Source organism: Leptopilina heterotoma, unplaced genomic scaffold (genome assembly GCF_015476425.1).
Source record: "Leptopilina heterotoma isolate Lh14 unplaced genomic scaffold, ASM1547642v1 Lhet_224, whole genome shotgun sequence".
Classification (NCBI taxonomy): Eukaryota; Metazoa; Arthropoda; class Insecta; order Hymenoptera; family Figitidae; genus Leptopilina; species Leptopilina heterotoma.
In genome coordinates, this window is record NW_025110942.1 from 263,453 (window position 1) to 276,020 (window position 12,568).

General features: G+C 23.8%; 1 protein-coding gene across 3 annotated transcripts in view; it reads left to right on the plus strand.

Moving 5' to 3' along the window:
• Positions 1-7,876: 7,876 nt before the first annotated feature.
• LOC122502260 (paired box protein Pax-6) overlaps positions 7,877-12,568 on the plus strand; it is a 78,290-nt gene continuing 73,598 nt past the window's right edge. For all 3 annotated transcript variants that reach the window (XM_043612209.1, XM_043612211.1, XM_043612210.1), the window contains exon 1: positions 7,877-8,470. The gene's annotated coding sequence lies outside the window, so the exon portion shown is untranslated. The remainder of the gene's footprint in view (positions 8,471-12,568) is intronic.

Here is a 12,568-nt window from a genome sequence, read left to right on the forward strand (position 1 = left end):
AATTTTTACTTAAAAATAGGTTTTTTAATCAATTTTGACCTAAAGAAGAATCCAACGAAGAAGCTGAAAGAATCCGAACAAAAGATGAAACTAAAATTACTATATAACTATATATATATTGTCTCTCACGCTACGAAATGGATTGAAAAGAAGATATAATAATTATTTTCATTAAATATGTCATGAAAATAATTATTAACTTCTTTTTATCAAAAATTATATTTGCTCCTTGGTCTTAAAAAAAATTTTTAATTTTTTACGTCATAACGAAAACATTTGATAACTTCAGTTTCAATAACAAAAGACGAATTTTAGTTAAAAACACTAAAAAAAATTTGAATTTTGGAGAAGTTACAAATAATTATAGAAATTCAATTATATTTTCAAAAGCAACAAATTTTTTCGCAGGAATTCAATTATGTTAGGTATTCTAAAATTTTTTTTAAATTCTCATCAAAATTTCAATTATCATCATAAATATAATGAACTTCAACTCCGAAATTTAATTATTTTCTTCAATAATATAAAATTCTTTTTAGGAATGACATTATTTTTAATTCTATTTTTCCATTGGAATTTAGATTTTCGAAAATTTCAATATTTACTATTTTAATAAAATTTTTCAAAACAATTCAATTATTAAAAAAAAAAATGTTGATAAAATTCTAAGGAAACATTAATTTATATTCATAAATAATATAAAAATTTCACGAGATGTAAATTTTTTCGCAATAATCGAATTATTTTCATAAATAATTTAAATTTAAAATAATAATTGATTATTTTCATGAATAATAAAATTCATTATATAGAATTTCAATTATTTTTAATACAATTTTAATCGAATTCACTCGTCGAAAAAAGTTTTTGAAAAAATCTGAAATTTTCATACTTTTAACTAACAAATTATGTAGAATTATCTTTATAAATAACAAAATTTTGTCTTTGAAATTCAATTATTTTCAATAATTTTAATCAAATTCTCGGCAAAATTTCAATTATTTTCAAAAAATTTCCTCAGGCAATGATTTTTAATATCTATTCAAATAAAATTTTTCAAATGAATTCAATTATTAAAAAAAAAAAAATTTTTTGGTAAAATTCTACGCAAACATTTAATTATTTTCATAAATAATTAAAATTTTACAGAAATTCAATTGTTTACAAAAATTTTTATAAATTTTTTCACAATAATTCAATTATTTCCATAATTAATAAAATTCTTTTTAGGAATTCAATTATTTTTATAAATAATAAAATATTTCGGAGGAATTCAATTATTTTCAATACAATTTTAACAAAGTTTCTCGAAAGAATACGCAATTATTTTTAAAAATATTTTTTAAATTGAATTATTTTCAAGTGGTTTTAATAGAAACTCAATTATTTTCAACAACTCTGATATAAAATTAAATATATTCTTCGAAAAAATTCAATTATTTTTATAAATTGTAAAATCCTTGACAAGAATTCAATTATTTTTGTAAATATCATATAAGATATTCTTTTGAAGAAATTCAATTATTTTCAACATACAATTTTAATAAAATTTCTCTAACAGGTTCCAGTATTTTTAAAAATTGTAATAAAATTCTAAACAATTCAATTGTTCTCAAAAGTTGTTAATAAAATTCTTAGTAAATTTCAATTATTTTCATAATTTTCAATTAAAATTACTTTAAAAAATTACATTATTTTTTACGAAATTTAATTAAATTCTTTAAAAAAATGTAATTAATTTACAAAAACTCTAATAAAATTGTTTAAAAGGATTGAATTTTCCATGAATAATTTTAATATATAATTTAATAGAAAATTAAAATTTTTACAGGGATTCAATTATTTTTAAAAATAATAAAATTCTTTTTGTCAATTCAATTATCTTCATAAATAATAAAACTCATTGCAGAATTCCAATTATTTGATACAATTTTATTTGAATTGAATTCATCGAAAAATGTAATTTTTAAAAAATTCTATTATAAAATTCGTCGAAAGAATTCAATTATTTAAAAATTTGTTGATAAAATAAAATATTCTTTATGAGAATTCAATTTTAAGAATAAGCATTCGATATTATTCAATAATAATTATTTATTTTTGTATTTAAATAATTAAAATCTCGTAGAATTTTTTAATTAAAATTTATTTTAATATTTCAGTTAAAATTGTATAGATAATAATTGAATATTAAAAGCTTTTATAGAATTTTTTTAGAAATAATTGAATTTTGAAAAGGTTTCATATATTAAAATCTTTGGAAATTTTGAATTTTTCATATTTTTAACTAATAATTCTGTGGAATTAACTTTTTTTGATAAAGTTTAATTGCGGATTTTTTTAAAAATGCTTAATGGCATTAAAAAAAAAAAATAAATAAAAATTCAAAAATTCAAAATGGCGGATCCAATATGGCGACCCAATATGGACGAAATTTTAAAAATTGCTGTTTTTTAATAAGACGTGAAAAAATTTTTAAAAATATTCTGTGCTTCCTTAAAAAAAATTTTTTTTTTAAAGAAAAAGTTTAATTCCCGTTTTTTTTTTTAATCATTTTCATTGTCTTTTAATTTCAGATTTTTTTTACCATCATAGTCAAGAGAAAAGAAGATAAAGAGAGTAAAAACAGACGCAGGTGGATTGTGGATGAAACGCAGTGGAAAAGGCAAACGATCTTTAATTGCAAAAACTGGAGGGGACATTCATCGCAATGAAAGGAGAGAAAGAGAGAGAAAGAGAGAGCGGCACGAGATCAGAGGCGAATTTCTTTCCTCTGGCATGTTTTCAATTACATTGCATCTCCCAGCTTCTGGTGTCTGATTACACCGAGATGTCGGCTCTCCTGTTGCCACAAACGCACTTGTTACACTTGTGCTCTCCTTATTCTTCTAAACAGTTTTGTGAAAAAAAACCATTCATCAAATTACCAAATCATATAATAGGTCATTTTAATTTAATTTATATTTTTAACAAATTTTATTTTTTAATTTTATTTATGTTTTCTGTTAAATTTATTATTCTTGCCCAAAATTAGTTTTATTATTGGAATAGTGGGTAAAAAATTTTTTTACACAAATACATTCGGACAAGTGGTTTTTTTTAATATAAAAATTACTTTATTATATTACTATTATATTTTAATATATTATTCTTTTAAGTTGTCATTTCCTACGGTTGGTTTTTTGAACTATAAATTATCGTTTTTATTAATTGTTATTTTTTTTTTTTTGAATTTCCCGCCTTGTGGCCCTCTATCGATGGCGTCATGGCACTATTTCGTTAAAGTACTCTCTGGACTTGTGGTTTTATTACTTTTTGATTCCAACTAATAATTAACTATATACTATTTGCCTAAAATTAGTTAAAATATGTAAATATGTCCAATAATTTTGGTCGAAAATAAATTTAAAGCAATATTGCCAACCTTACTTCTTATTTATAAATTTTTTAAAATAAAAAACTACTAAAATTTGTGCAAATTAACCGGACCTCTAAAGGCCAAACATATTATAATATAAATATAAAAAAAATATTAAAAAAATATAAAATAAATATAAAAAAAAATATTTAAAAAATATAAAATAAATATAAAAAAATATAAATATATGATTTTTATAAATATACACAATATGTAAATGAACATAACTTTGAAAACTTTTGCCGAAGAAAGAATTCCTTCCCATCAGCGGGATAACCGGTCGATTTCTCACGCGTGACACAATCTGTCAACATATTTCTATGATTCACATTCTGAGAACTTCATTGGCCGCATAATAAATGTTTCGAATTTGAAGAGATTTGTAAAAGGGTTTTTGTTTGATTTTGTATTTTTTTTTTTTTTTAAATTTTGAGACATGCCCCCTTTTTAAAAAAAAAAACTCTCATGGTAAAGTAGACGCGTCCGCTGCTGAGATCAAGCCACTGAAATTAATGAGATGTGTCACTCAAACGTCGAGAAGTAATTAGAGGTGGGGTATATCTTTACCTATATATCTCAGCTACTCGACTCTCTTTTTCTCTCTAATCCGTCAGCTCTGACCTTTCTTCCTCCTGCTGTTTTTCTTATAATATATACATACAGTAGCCTTCTGCTCATTTTCTTCCATTCTTGTATTATATATTCAATAATATATATATATAAACATAGTGGTAACAATAACATTACAACGTCATAATTATTCTTACGAAAAATTTTATTTTTTTAAAAATTAGACCTCTTTTTCTTTTAATACAATAATTTAATAGAATTAAGACATAATTATTAAAAATAAAATAAAATAAAAAAATCTGTTATACATTCAGATATATTATCGTTCGTCGTCGCTTCGTTATTTTTATTCATATTAATAATAATATTATTATTATTATACGTATTTTTTCTTAAGACCGATTTTTGATAAAATTTTATAACGAAAAACGTTGGTAGGGGGCCGTCCATAAATTACGTAAGCCATTTTTTAGGAAAATTTGACCCCCTCCCCCCTCGTAAGATATTTTACATACATTAGCGCCATTTTGTCTCTTGTTCGTAAGATTTAGCTAGACCCCCCTCCCCCTTAATAGTCTTACAATAATTTATGGACAATCCCTAGACGTTTTTTTAAATTTAAAAAAAAAAATTTTAATTTTTAAAAAAATTTTTTTAAATTTTAATTTAAAAAAAATTTTTTTTAATTTTAATTTAAAAAAAATTTTTTTTTTATTTTTAATTTTTAAAAAAAATTTTAATTGGGAATGTTTTAGTAGCGGCGGATGCAAAAAGCAGGATCACTGAATCCCACGCTTATAGGCTTAAAAATCAAATGAAGAACTTTTTACCTCTTCCTTCCGAAAAAAAAAATTCTCTTATATTATTATAAATATATTATATTATAAAAACACATATTTCGGAATAATTATTATTATTCTTTTTTTAATTATTTGAGAATTATTCATAATTTAAAAAGTATTTAAAAATTAAAGAGGATGTAAATTCTTAAAACACCGCGCAAATGGATATAAAACAATAATAATTTTTTAATCATTCAATATTTAGAAAATAGAAAAAAAAATTATTAAAATAGAAAAATAAATAAAACAATAGGTAGGTACATTAATATAAATTTATATTCATTTTATAATTTAATATCAAGAACGATTTCTATGTTAATATAAATATTTATTTTGTTTAATATAAAAGAACTAATTTTATATGTTAATTTAGGTTCATATTTTGTCTTTTTTATAATTTTAATAATCCACGATCTCTTTTTTAATATAAATGAAAATTTATTTATTTTATAATTTAATTTATGTATAGAGATTTCTATACAGAAAACGCAGCATTTTTAATGATCCATTTAATAACTAAAAAATTATAAAACTTATTATTATGATTTTCGCAGTGTTATCACTAAAATTTTTATTTTATATTTCCCTGACCTACTCACTGTTTTCTAAATTCTATATTCAAATCTTGAATAATTTTTATAAATAGTTAAAGAAAACTACCTAATAAATTTTTTGATGAATTTTGTATTAACAATTTAAAACAAATGATTGTTTTTTCCAAAATGTTGAAAAAATTTTCAAAAATTTTAATTTTATTATTTTTTGTATGTATGTATTTAAATTTTTGGAAATATATGTAAAAAATTTGAAAAAAAATTAGAAAGAAAAAATTCTAAGTATTGTTTTTTTCAAAAATATTTTAAATATAATTTTTGGAAGCTATAATTATAATTATAGTATTTATTTTTCAATTTACGCAATTAAAAAATATTTCATAAAATTTTTTAAGAATTCAATTATTTTCAAAATTTGGCAATTAATATTTCTGAAAATTTGATTTTTAAAAATTGAAGTAAAATAATTTAAAAAATGAATTATTTGTTAATTATAATTTTTACAAAATTTAAATTATTCAAAATCTTTTTAAATGTATATTTTTCGAGAAAATTTAATTTTAATTTGTTGAAATATTTGAAAAAAACGTCGAAAAAGTCGCAATTTTTGAAAATAAGTCGAAAAAAGTCGCATTTTTTTAAAACAGTCGAAAAAGTTATAATATCCAAAGCTTGCACGATGAATAATGTATTATTGTTTTATTTATGATTTTTATTTATAACATTATTAATTTGAAGGTTAAAAATTATAATTACCAATGATTTTAAAAATAATTTTATAAATAGAAGTCAATTTTTTAATTTGTCCGACATATTGAATCTGATATTTTGATCTTTTGATATCGGATCTGAAAGTCAGTATAGATATTTATTATAAAAATAAAGTATTTTTTAACTAGATTAACAAAAAAAACTGTTTATAATTTAATAAATAAGTATTATTTTAGATTTATTTATTTGTTCTAAATTTTTGTATCAAATAATGATATACTTTTAAGAAAAGTGTAAATTTAAAAAATTTTAAATTCTACATTAATTGTAATTTAAATTTGTTCGAAAAAAATTTTGAAATGAAGAAACATTTTACAAATTCTAATTTATTTTATTCACAGAAAAAACAAAGTTGGTAACCAAAATATGATTGAAAATTATCCTATATTTTTAAGTTTAAATTTTAAAACCACAGATTCAGTAAATTTTAAGAATTAAAATCATACTCTCAAGACTAAAATTCAGTTAAAAGGTTTTTTATCAATAAATCGATTACTTACTAATAATATAATTTCTTTTTTATTATTTTTTTAATAGAATGTTAATATAAAACTATCTAATAATAAATTAAAACTTTTTTAAAAAATTCTATTAACTAATATTAAGTTACTTATATATTAATGTTAAATATTTAGAAATTAATGTTAAATATTTAGAATTTAATGTTAAATATTTAAAATTTAATGTTAAATATTTAGAATTTAATTTTAATTTATTTATAATTTAATTAATTGTTAATTACTTTAAGAATAAAAAAGACATCTTTTCTCTATTATTATTATAATTTTTGACATCAAATAATTTCTGCCATCAAGAAAATAACAAAGGCTCGCAAAAAATTAAATTTTACAAAAACTATTTTACAAATCGGAATAAATAAATTAAAATTGCAAATTAAATTAACTCTGATAAAAAGTAAACAAATAAATAACAGAATAAAGCATAAGAATAAAAAACAATTACTAATTTTTTGTGATAAAGAATAAATAAATAAATAAATAAATAATAATTAACAGAATAAAGCATAAAAATGAAAAACAATTACTATTTTTTTGTCTAAAAAATAAATTACATGCAATAGTCTATAGAGAAATTAAGGAAAAAGGAATCGAATATTATTACCACTATAATACGATTGAAATTGGTTCATTTATGAAAATTTCGCGACACATTCACATTTTCTTTCTGTTTATGCGACGAGTCTTGTTTCTTTTCTTTCTTGAAGGAAAAATTCGCGAAACGGTATATTTTTTTTTTTTGGGGGAAAAAATAAAAAAAATATCCCACAAATATAACGGGGGTTTTGTTGATGAATATAACGTCAGGCGACGGCGATGAGGTTACGTGGGCGAGTGGCGGCGTCGGGACGCTAAGCGTCGACAGTGTCGCGCGGGCGCGGAAAACAATGGCGTCTCCACGGCCCCCAATGTAACAAACCCCGCCTCCATTGTCCTCATCCCGCCATCGGCGCGTCCTTCACCCAAACACTTTTCATACGGTGCGCGCTCTTTCTTCACCGTCCGTGCAATACACCATTTCCCCCACTCCCCATTACGCTCTCTCTCTCTCTTTCTCTCATCCACTCTCCCACCACATGCCTCCCTTAGGACACGCCCACTTTGTCCGCCCAATGGGCCACGATGATCATCGTCCTGATACAACACATACACAACACAATCGGAGTGGGGGAATCCTGGCCAAAATTGTTCCAGGGAATCTTCGCATGAGGGAAGGCAGAATCTGTTGGTCAATCGGGCGCCGCGCACCGTAGCAGCGACGCGTCACTGCACCCCCGTTTTTTTTAAAAGTCGCACGTGCTCTCATCACGTCATTTTGTTCGGTGAAGCCTGCGGCTAACCCAGGCGAGAGGAAAAAAACATCCGAGATACCCGTTTTATAGCCAGTATTGAAAGAGAGAGAGAGAGAGAGAGAGAGCCGCCAAGTGTTTATTATTATAATATTGGTGTCACACTCACGCTCGACTGGAATCGAAAGTCGCAACATTATTATTAATACATTACTCTTATTATATTCTATGTTTTGTTTCTTCACTTGATGTCGGATTTCGGGCACTTTGCTAATATATTGAAAACGAGACTATTTTTAATTCATCAATTTGTGATAAGTGAACGCATCAGTGTGATATCCGCAAAAGGCAAAAATAATAATTTTTATTTGCCGGATTCGTGTATCTGAATCGGGTTTTTTTTTTTTTAAAAAAAGCCTCTGAGGAAAAGGATCTGTGCGTGCGAAGTCGCGGATAGTGATTTTAGCTGGTGCCAGGATCCGGCCTGACCACGGCCATTCTCGACACGGTACGTAACATTTTTAAACAAAAGAAAAAAAAAAAGTTTAGTGTGAGTGGGGGGTGGTTATATATAGTGATAATTTCGATTTACTTTTCAAAGAAAGGGGGGGGGGTTCAGAAAGTCATGATATTTTGGACCCCTCCCCCCTTAAAATTAAAGGATTTTAAGTCCTAAATTTATATCTTAACTTAATTAACTTTCAAATTTTAAAAGTAGGCTACTTTTCAATTTTTTGACTATTTTTTTTGACTATTTTTTTACATTATATAGTTTTTAACTGAAGGTATAAGCCTTAAAAGTATATAGGATATATTTTAAGCCATAAATTTATTTCTTAACCTATAATTAACTTTTAAATTTTAAAAGTAGGCTATATTTTTGAATTTTTTGACAAAAACCGTTTATATTACTTTCTTACTGAAGTTTAGCCTTAAAAGTAGGATTTTAAGTCCTGAAGTTATACCCTAAACTATATATATAGTTTAAAATTTTTAAAGTATAGGCTACTTCTTAATTTTTTGACAAAAACCGCGTTTACATTATAGTGTTTAACTAAAGTTAAGCCTTAAGAGTAAAAGTCCAAAATTTATTTCTTAACCTATAATTAAGTTTTAAATTTTAAAAGTAGGCTACTTTTTAATTCTTCGACTAATAAACCGCGCGCAGTTACATTATAGTTTTTAACTGAAGTTTATAGCCTTTTGAATCGCTTCAGTCTTAAAAGTAGGATTTTAAGTCTTAATTATGTCCTAATTTTATGTCCTAACCTAATAATTAAGATTTAAATTTTAAAAGTAGACGCTACTTTTCACTTTTTTTTTTACTAAAACCGCGTTTTTACATTATTTTTATAAGCTTAGCCTTAAGAGTAGGATTTTAAGCCCTGAAGTTATGACCTAACCTATATATGCTTAAAAATTTTAAAAGTTAGTCTACTTTTCAATTATATATTTTGACTTTATAAGACCCAAACGATTAGACCTTGTTTTTTATATATTAGTTTAGTGAACCCTGACCCCCTAACTATATAACTTAATGCGTCAATTGAATCAGGAATATAAATTAAGCGGGCAAATAATTTTTGCGAAAAAAGTGGACAATTTTTAGGTTAAAATTATAGAACTTGATTGGGGATAAAAGTTTGCCTAGTTACAGCCCTGTTAGGGTGGTTAGAATCGTAAAGAAACACTGCAAAAAGAAAAATCTTAAAAGTAACTTTGTAGTCGCGCACTTTTAAGATTATTTAATTTTTGCAGTGAAATATACTCTTCTTTCTTCACTGTAAAAAATCAGTTAAAAAGTGAAAGAAATTTGCTGTATTTTTTAAATGACCAATCAGTTTTACAATTACTGATATTTGAGTTGTTTTTAACTTACTTTTAGTGAAATTACACAGATTTTCAGTCAAATTTCAAACTTTAAATATTTTAAAATAAATTCTTCTTTCTTCAGTGTAAAAAGTCAGTTAAAAAGTGAAAGAAATTACCTATAATTTTTAATTGGCCAATCAGTTTTAAAATGACTGATACTTCAGTTATTTTTAACTTCTTTTTAGTAAAATTCCAAATATTCTCAGTCAAATTTCAAACTTTTAATATTTTTAGATAAATTTTCCTTTCTTCACTGTAAAAAATCGCAGTAAAAATGTGAAAGAAATCTTCTGTAATTTTTTAATTGCGGCCAATCAGTTTTAAAATGACTGATACGACAGTCATTCTTAACATACTTTTAGTAAATATTAACAGATTCTCAGTCAAATTTCGAACTTTAAATATTTCAAAATAAATTCTTCTTTCTTCAGTGTAAAAAATCAGTTAAAAAGTGAAAGAAATTTTCTCTTTTTTTAAATGGTCAATCAGTTTTAAAATGACTTCGATATTTTAGTTATATACTTTTAACTCATTTACAGTGAAATTTCACAGATTTTCAGTCAAATTTCAAACTTTAAATATTTTTAAATAAATAAATTAATGAATTTCACTGATTTTCAGCGAATGATTCAGGTTTAGAAAGTATATAAATTTCACTATATATTATATAGCGAAATTTTTTGTTTTTTTAAGACTTTTGTTATATTTTAAAAAAACCTTTCGCTGATCTATATAGTCAACACTTTATTTTCATGTATATTTTAAGTCTCAAAATTTAATTTTAATCTTGTTTTAAAACTTAAAAATTATGGCCGCGCTTTTAAAGCATATTCTGCAATTTTAAGATGCAAACGCGCGGTTTAAAAATTATTTTTTTTCTATGCTTTTTTTAAAATTGTTACGTATAAAGCTTTGTAGAAAAAATATTTTACAATCCTTAGAACATTGCGTTCTGATTAATCCGTCGAAAAATTTTTAATTTGGACTAAAATCTTGCTTAAAAATTATGGTCGCTTTTCAATAGCATTCTGCAATTTTAAGATGTGAGCGGTTTAAAAATTTGTTTTTTCTATTTTATTATTAATTCCTCCTAACCTTATTGATTTTGGATTAGAGAAATTTATTTTAACAGCACTTTTGGTCAGTTCGGTCAATTATTTTTTTATTTTATAAAAATCCGTATAGGATAAGTCCGCGGGGAATATGCGGCCATAGTTTTTTTAAAGTACTGTAAATATAAAAAAGCTATTTTTGTCTAAACTTTTATTGATAATTATAAACATTCAGCACTTAATTTTAAAAGAACAAAAAATGAAATAGAAATATTTTTATAGAAACAATTTTAAAATTTACATTTTTTAAAAAATACACAGTTTTTCTGCGCGGTTATCAAATTGAGACAAAAAACGAAGCAAAAGTGTTGCGAAGCAACATTTTTGCTTCTCAATTTGGTATCCGCAAAAAAACTTAGAAAAATGTTTAAAAAAATTTATTTAAAAAATTTGAAAAAGGTGCGTAAAATAATTCTAAAATCAAAAACGAATTTGAATTTTTTTACATAATAACATAATGCGACTGATTCTGACTGATACGCAAAAATACAAAAAAGATCATTAAGTATTTCTTTTTTTATCTAATTATATTATCATTTCCTCAAATAAAAAAAAAAAACAATTTGTTCCTTTTGAGAGTGTGCCATCATCAGGGAGGTCAAAGTCCCGCACTGGAGGGTCCCCTAACATTCACGGGGGTCCCTACAATGACTCGGTAGTTCGCGCTTGTCATCAATTATGTCATGATTCGTCATGCTGATCTTCCGTTTCTCATTGCACTTGAGTTCAAATCAATTTTTTTTTCTTATCGTATCATGGAATCAAGTGTTCTAAATATCTTTCGATAAACATTTTTTCTCCATTCCATATTCTTGCGTTCTTTTTTTCTCATTTCAGTCTTGTAAATTTTTCTATATTCAATTATTACTAATTTATGTCATTGAATAATGATAGGAAAAATAAAATATAACAACAAAATTAAAAATAAAAAAAAATAAAAAAAAGAATAAAAAAAAAATAAAAAAAAAAATAAAAGACAATAAAAACTTTAATAATTATTTTCAAATCTGCTTGAAACTTTTGCACATTTAATCTTTGTTTTTTTTTTTAAGTTATAATTTGTAGAAAAGGCTGAAATTCGAAACTTCATTAGTTTTTTGTGTTGTTTTTCAATTTTCGTTGATAAATTTGTGTACAAATATTTTTTTTAATACTTTCATAACTATTTTGTTATTTATATTTAAGCTCTAAAGTAAAAATTTTTAAAATTGTTTATATAAGATTAAAAAAAAAAAAATTTACGCTCCTATATCAACAAAATAATTATTTTCAAACTTTATAAAAAAGATCTAGGAAATTTTCCAAAAAAGTTATTTTTTTTAAAAAGTGACCGTAGGCAAATGTTACCATTTCAAAGTATATTTTTTGAAATTTTTTTTTTTTTTAGTTTATTGATGAATATGAGAGTTTACTGTAACTATATCCTGAGAGTATTTATTTTTCGAGAATTATTAAATTATCCCCTTCCCCTCACTCTCATCCCTCAGGCGATGAAATTGGCAACGATTTATTTGTAATTAATTTATTTTTAATATATTAAAAATATTTAGTTATAATTAAATTTTCATGTAGGTTTTAATATAATTTTATATTTATATGAAAAGTTTTAATTCTTTTTTTTA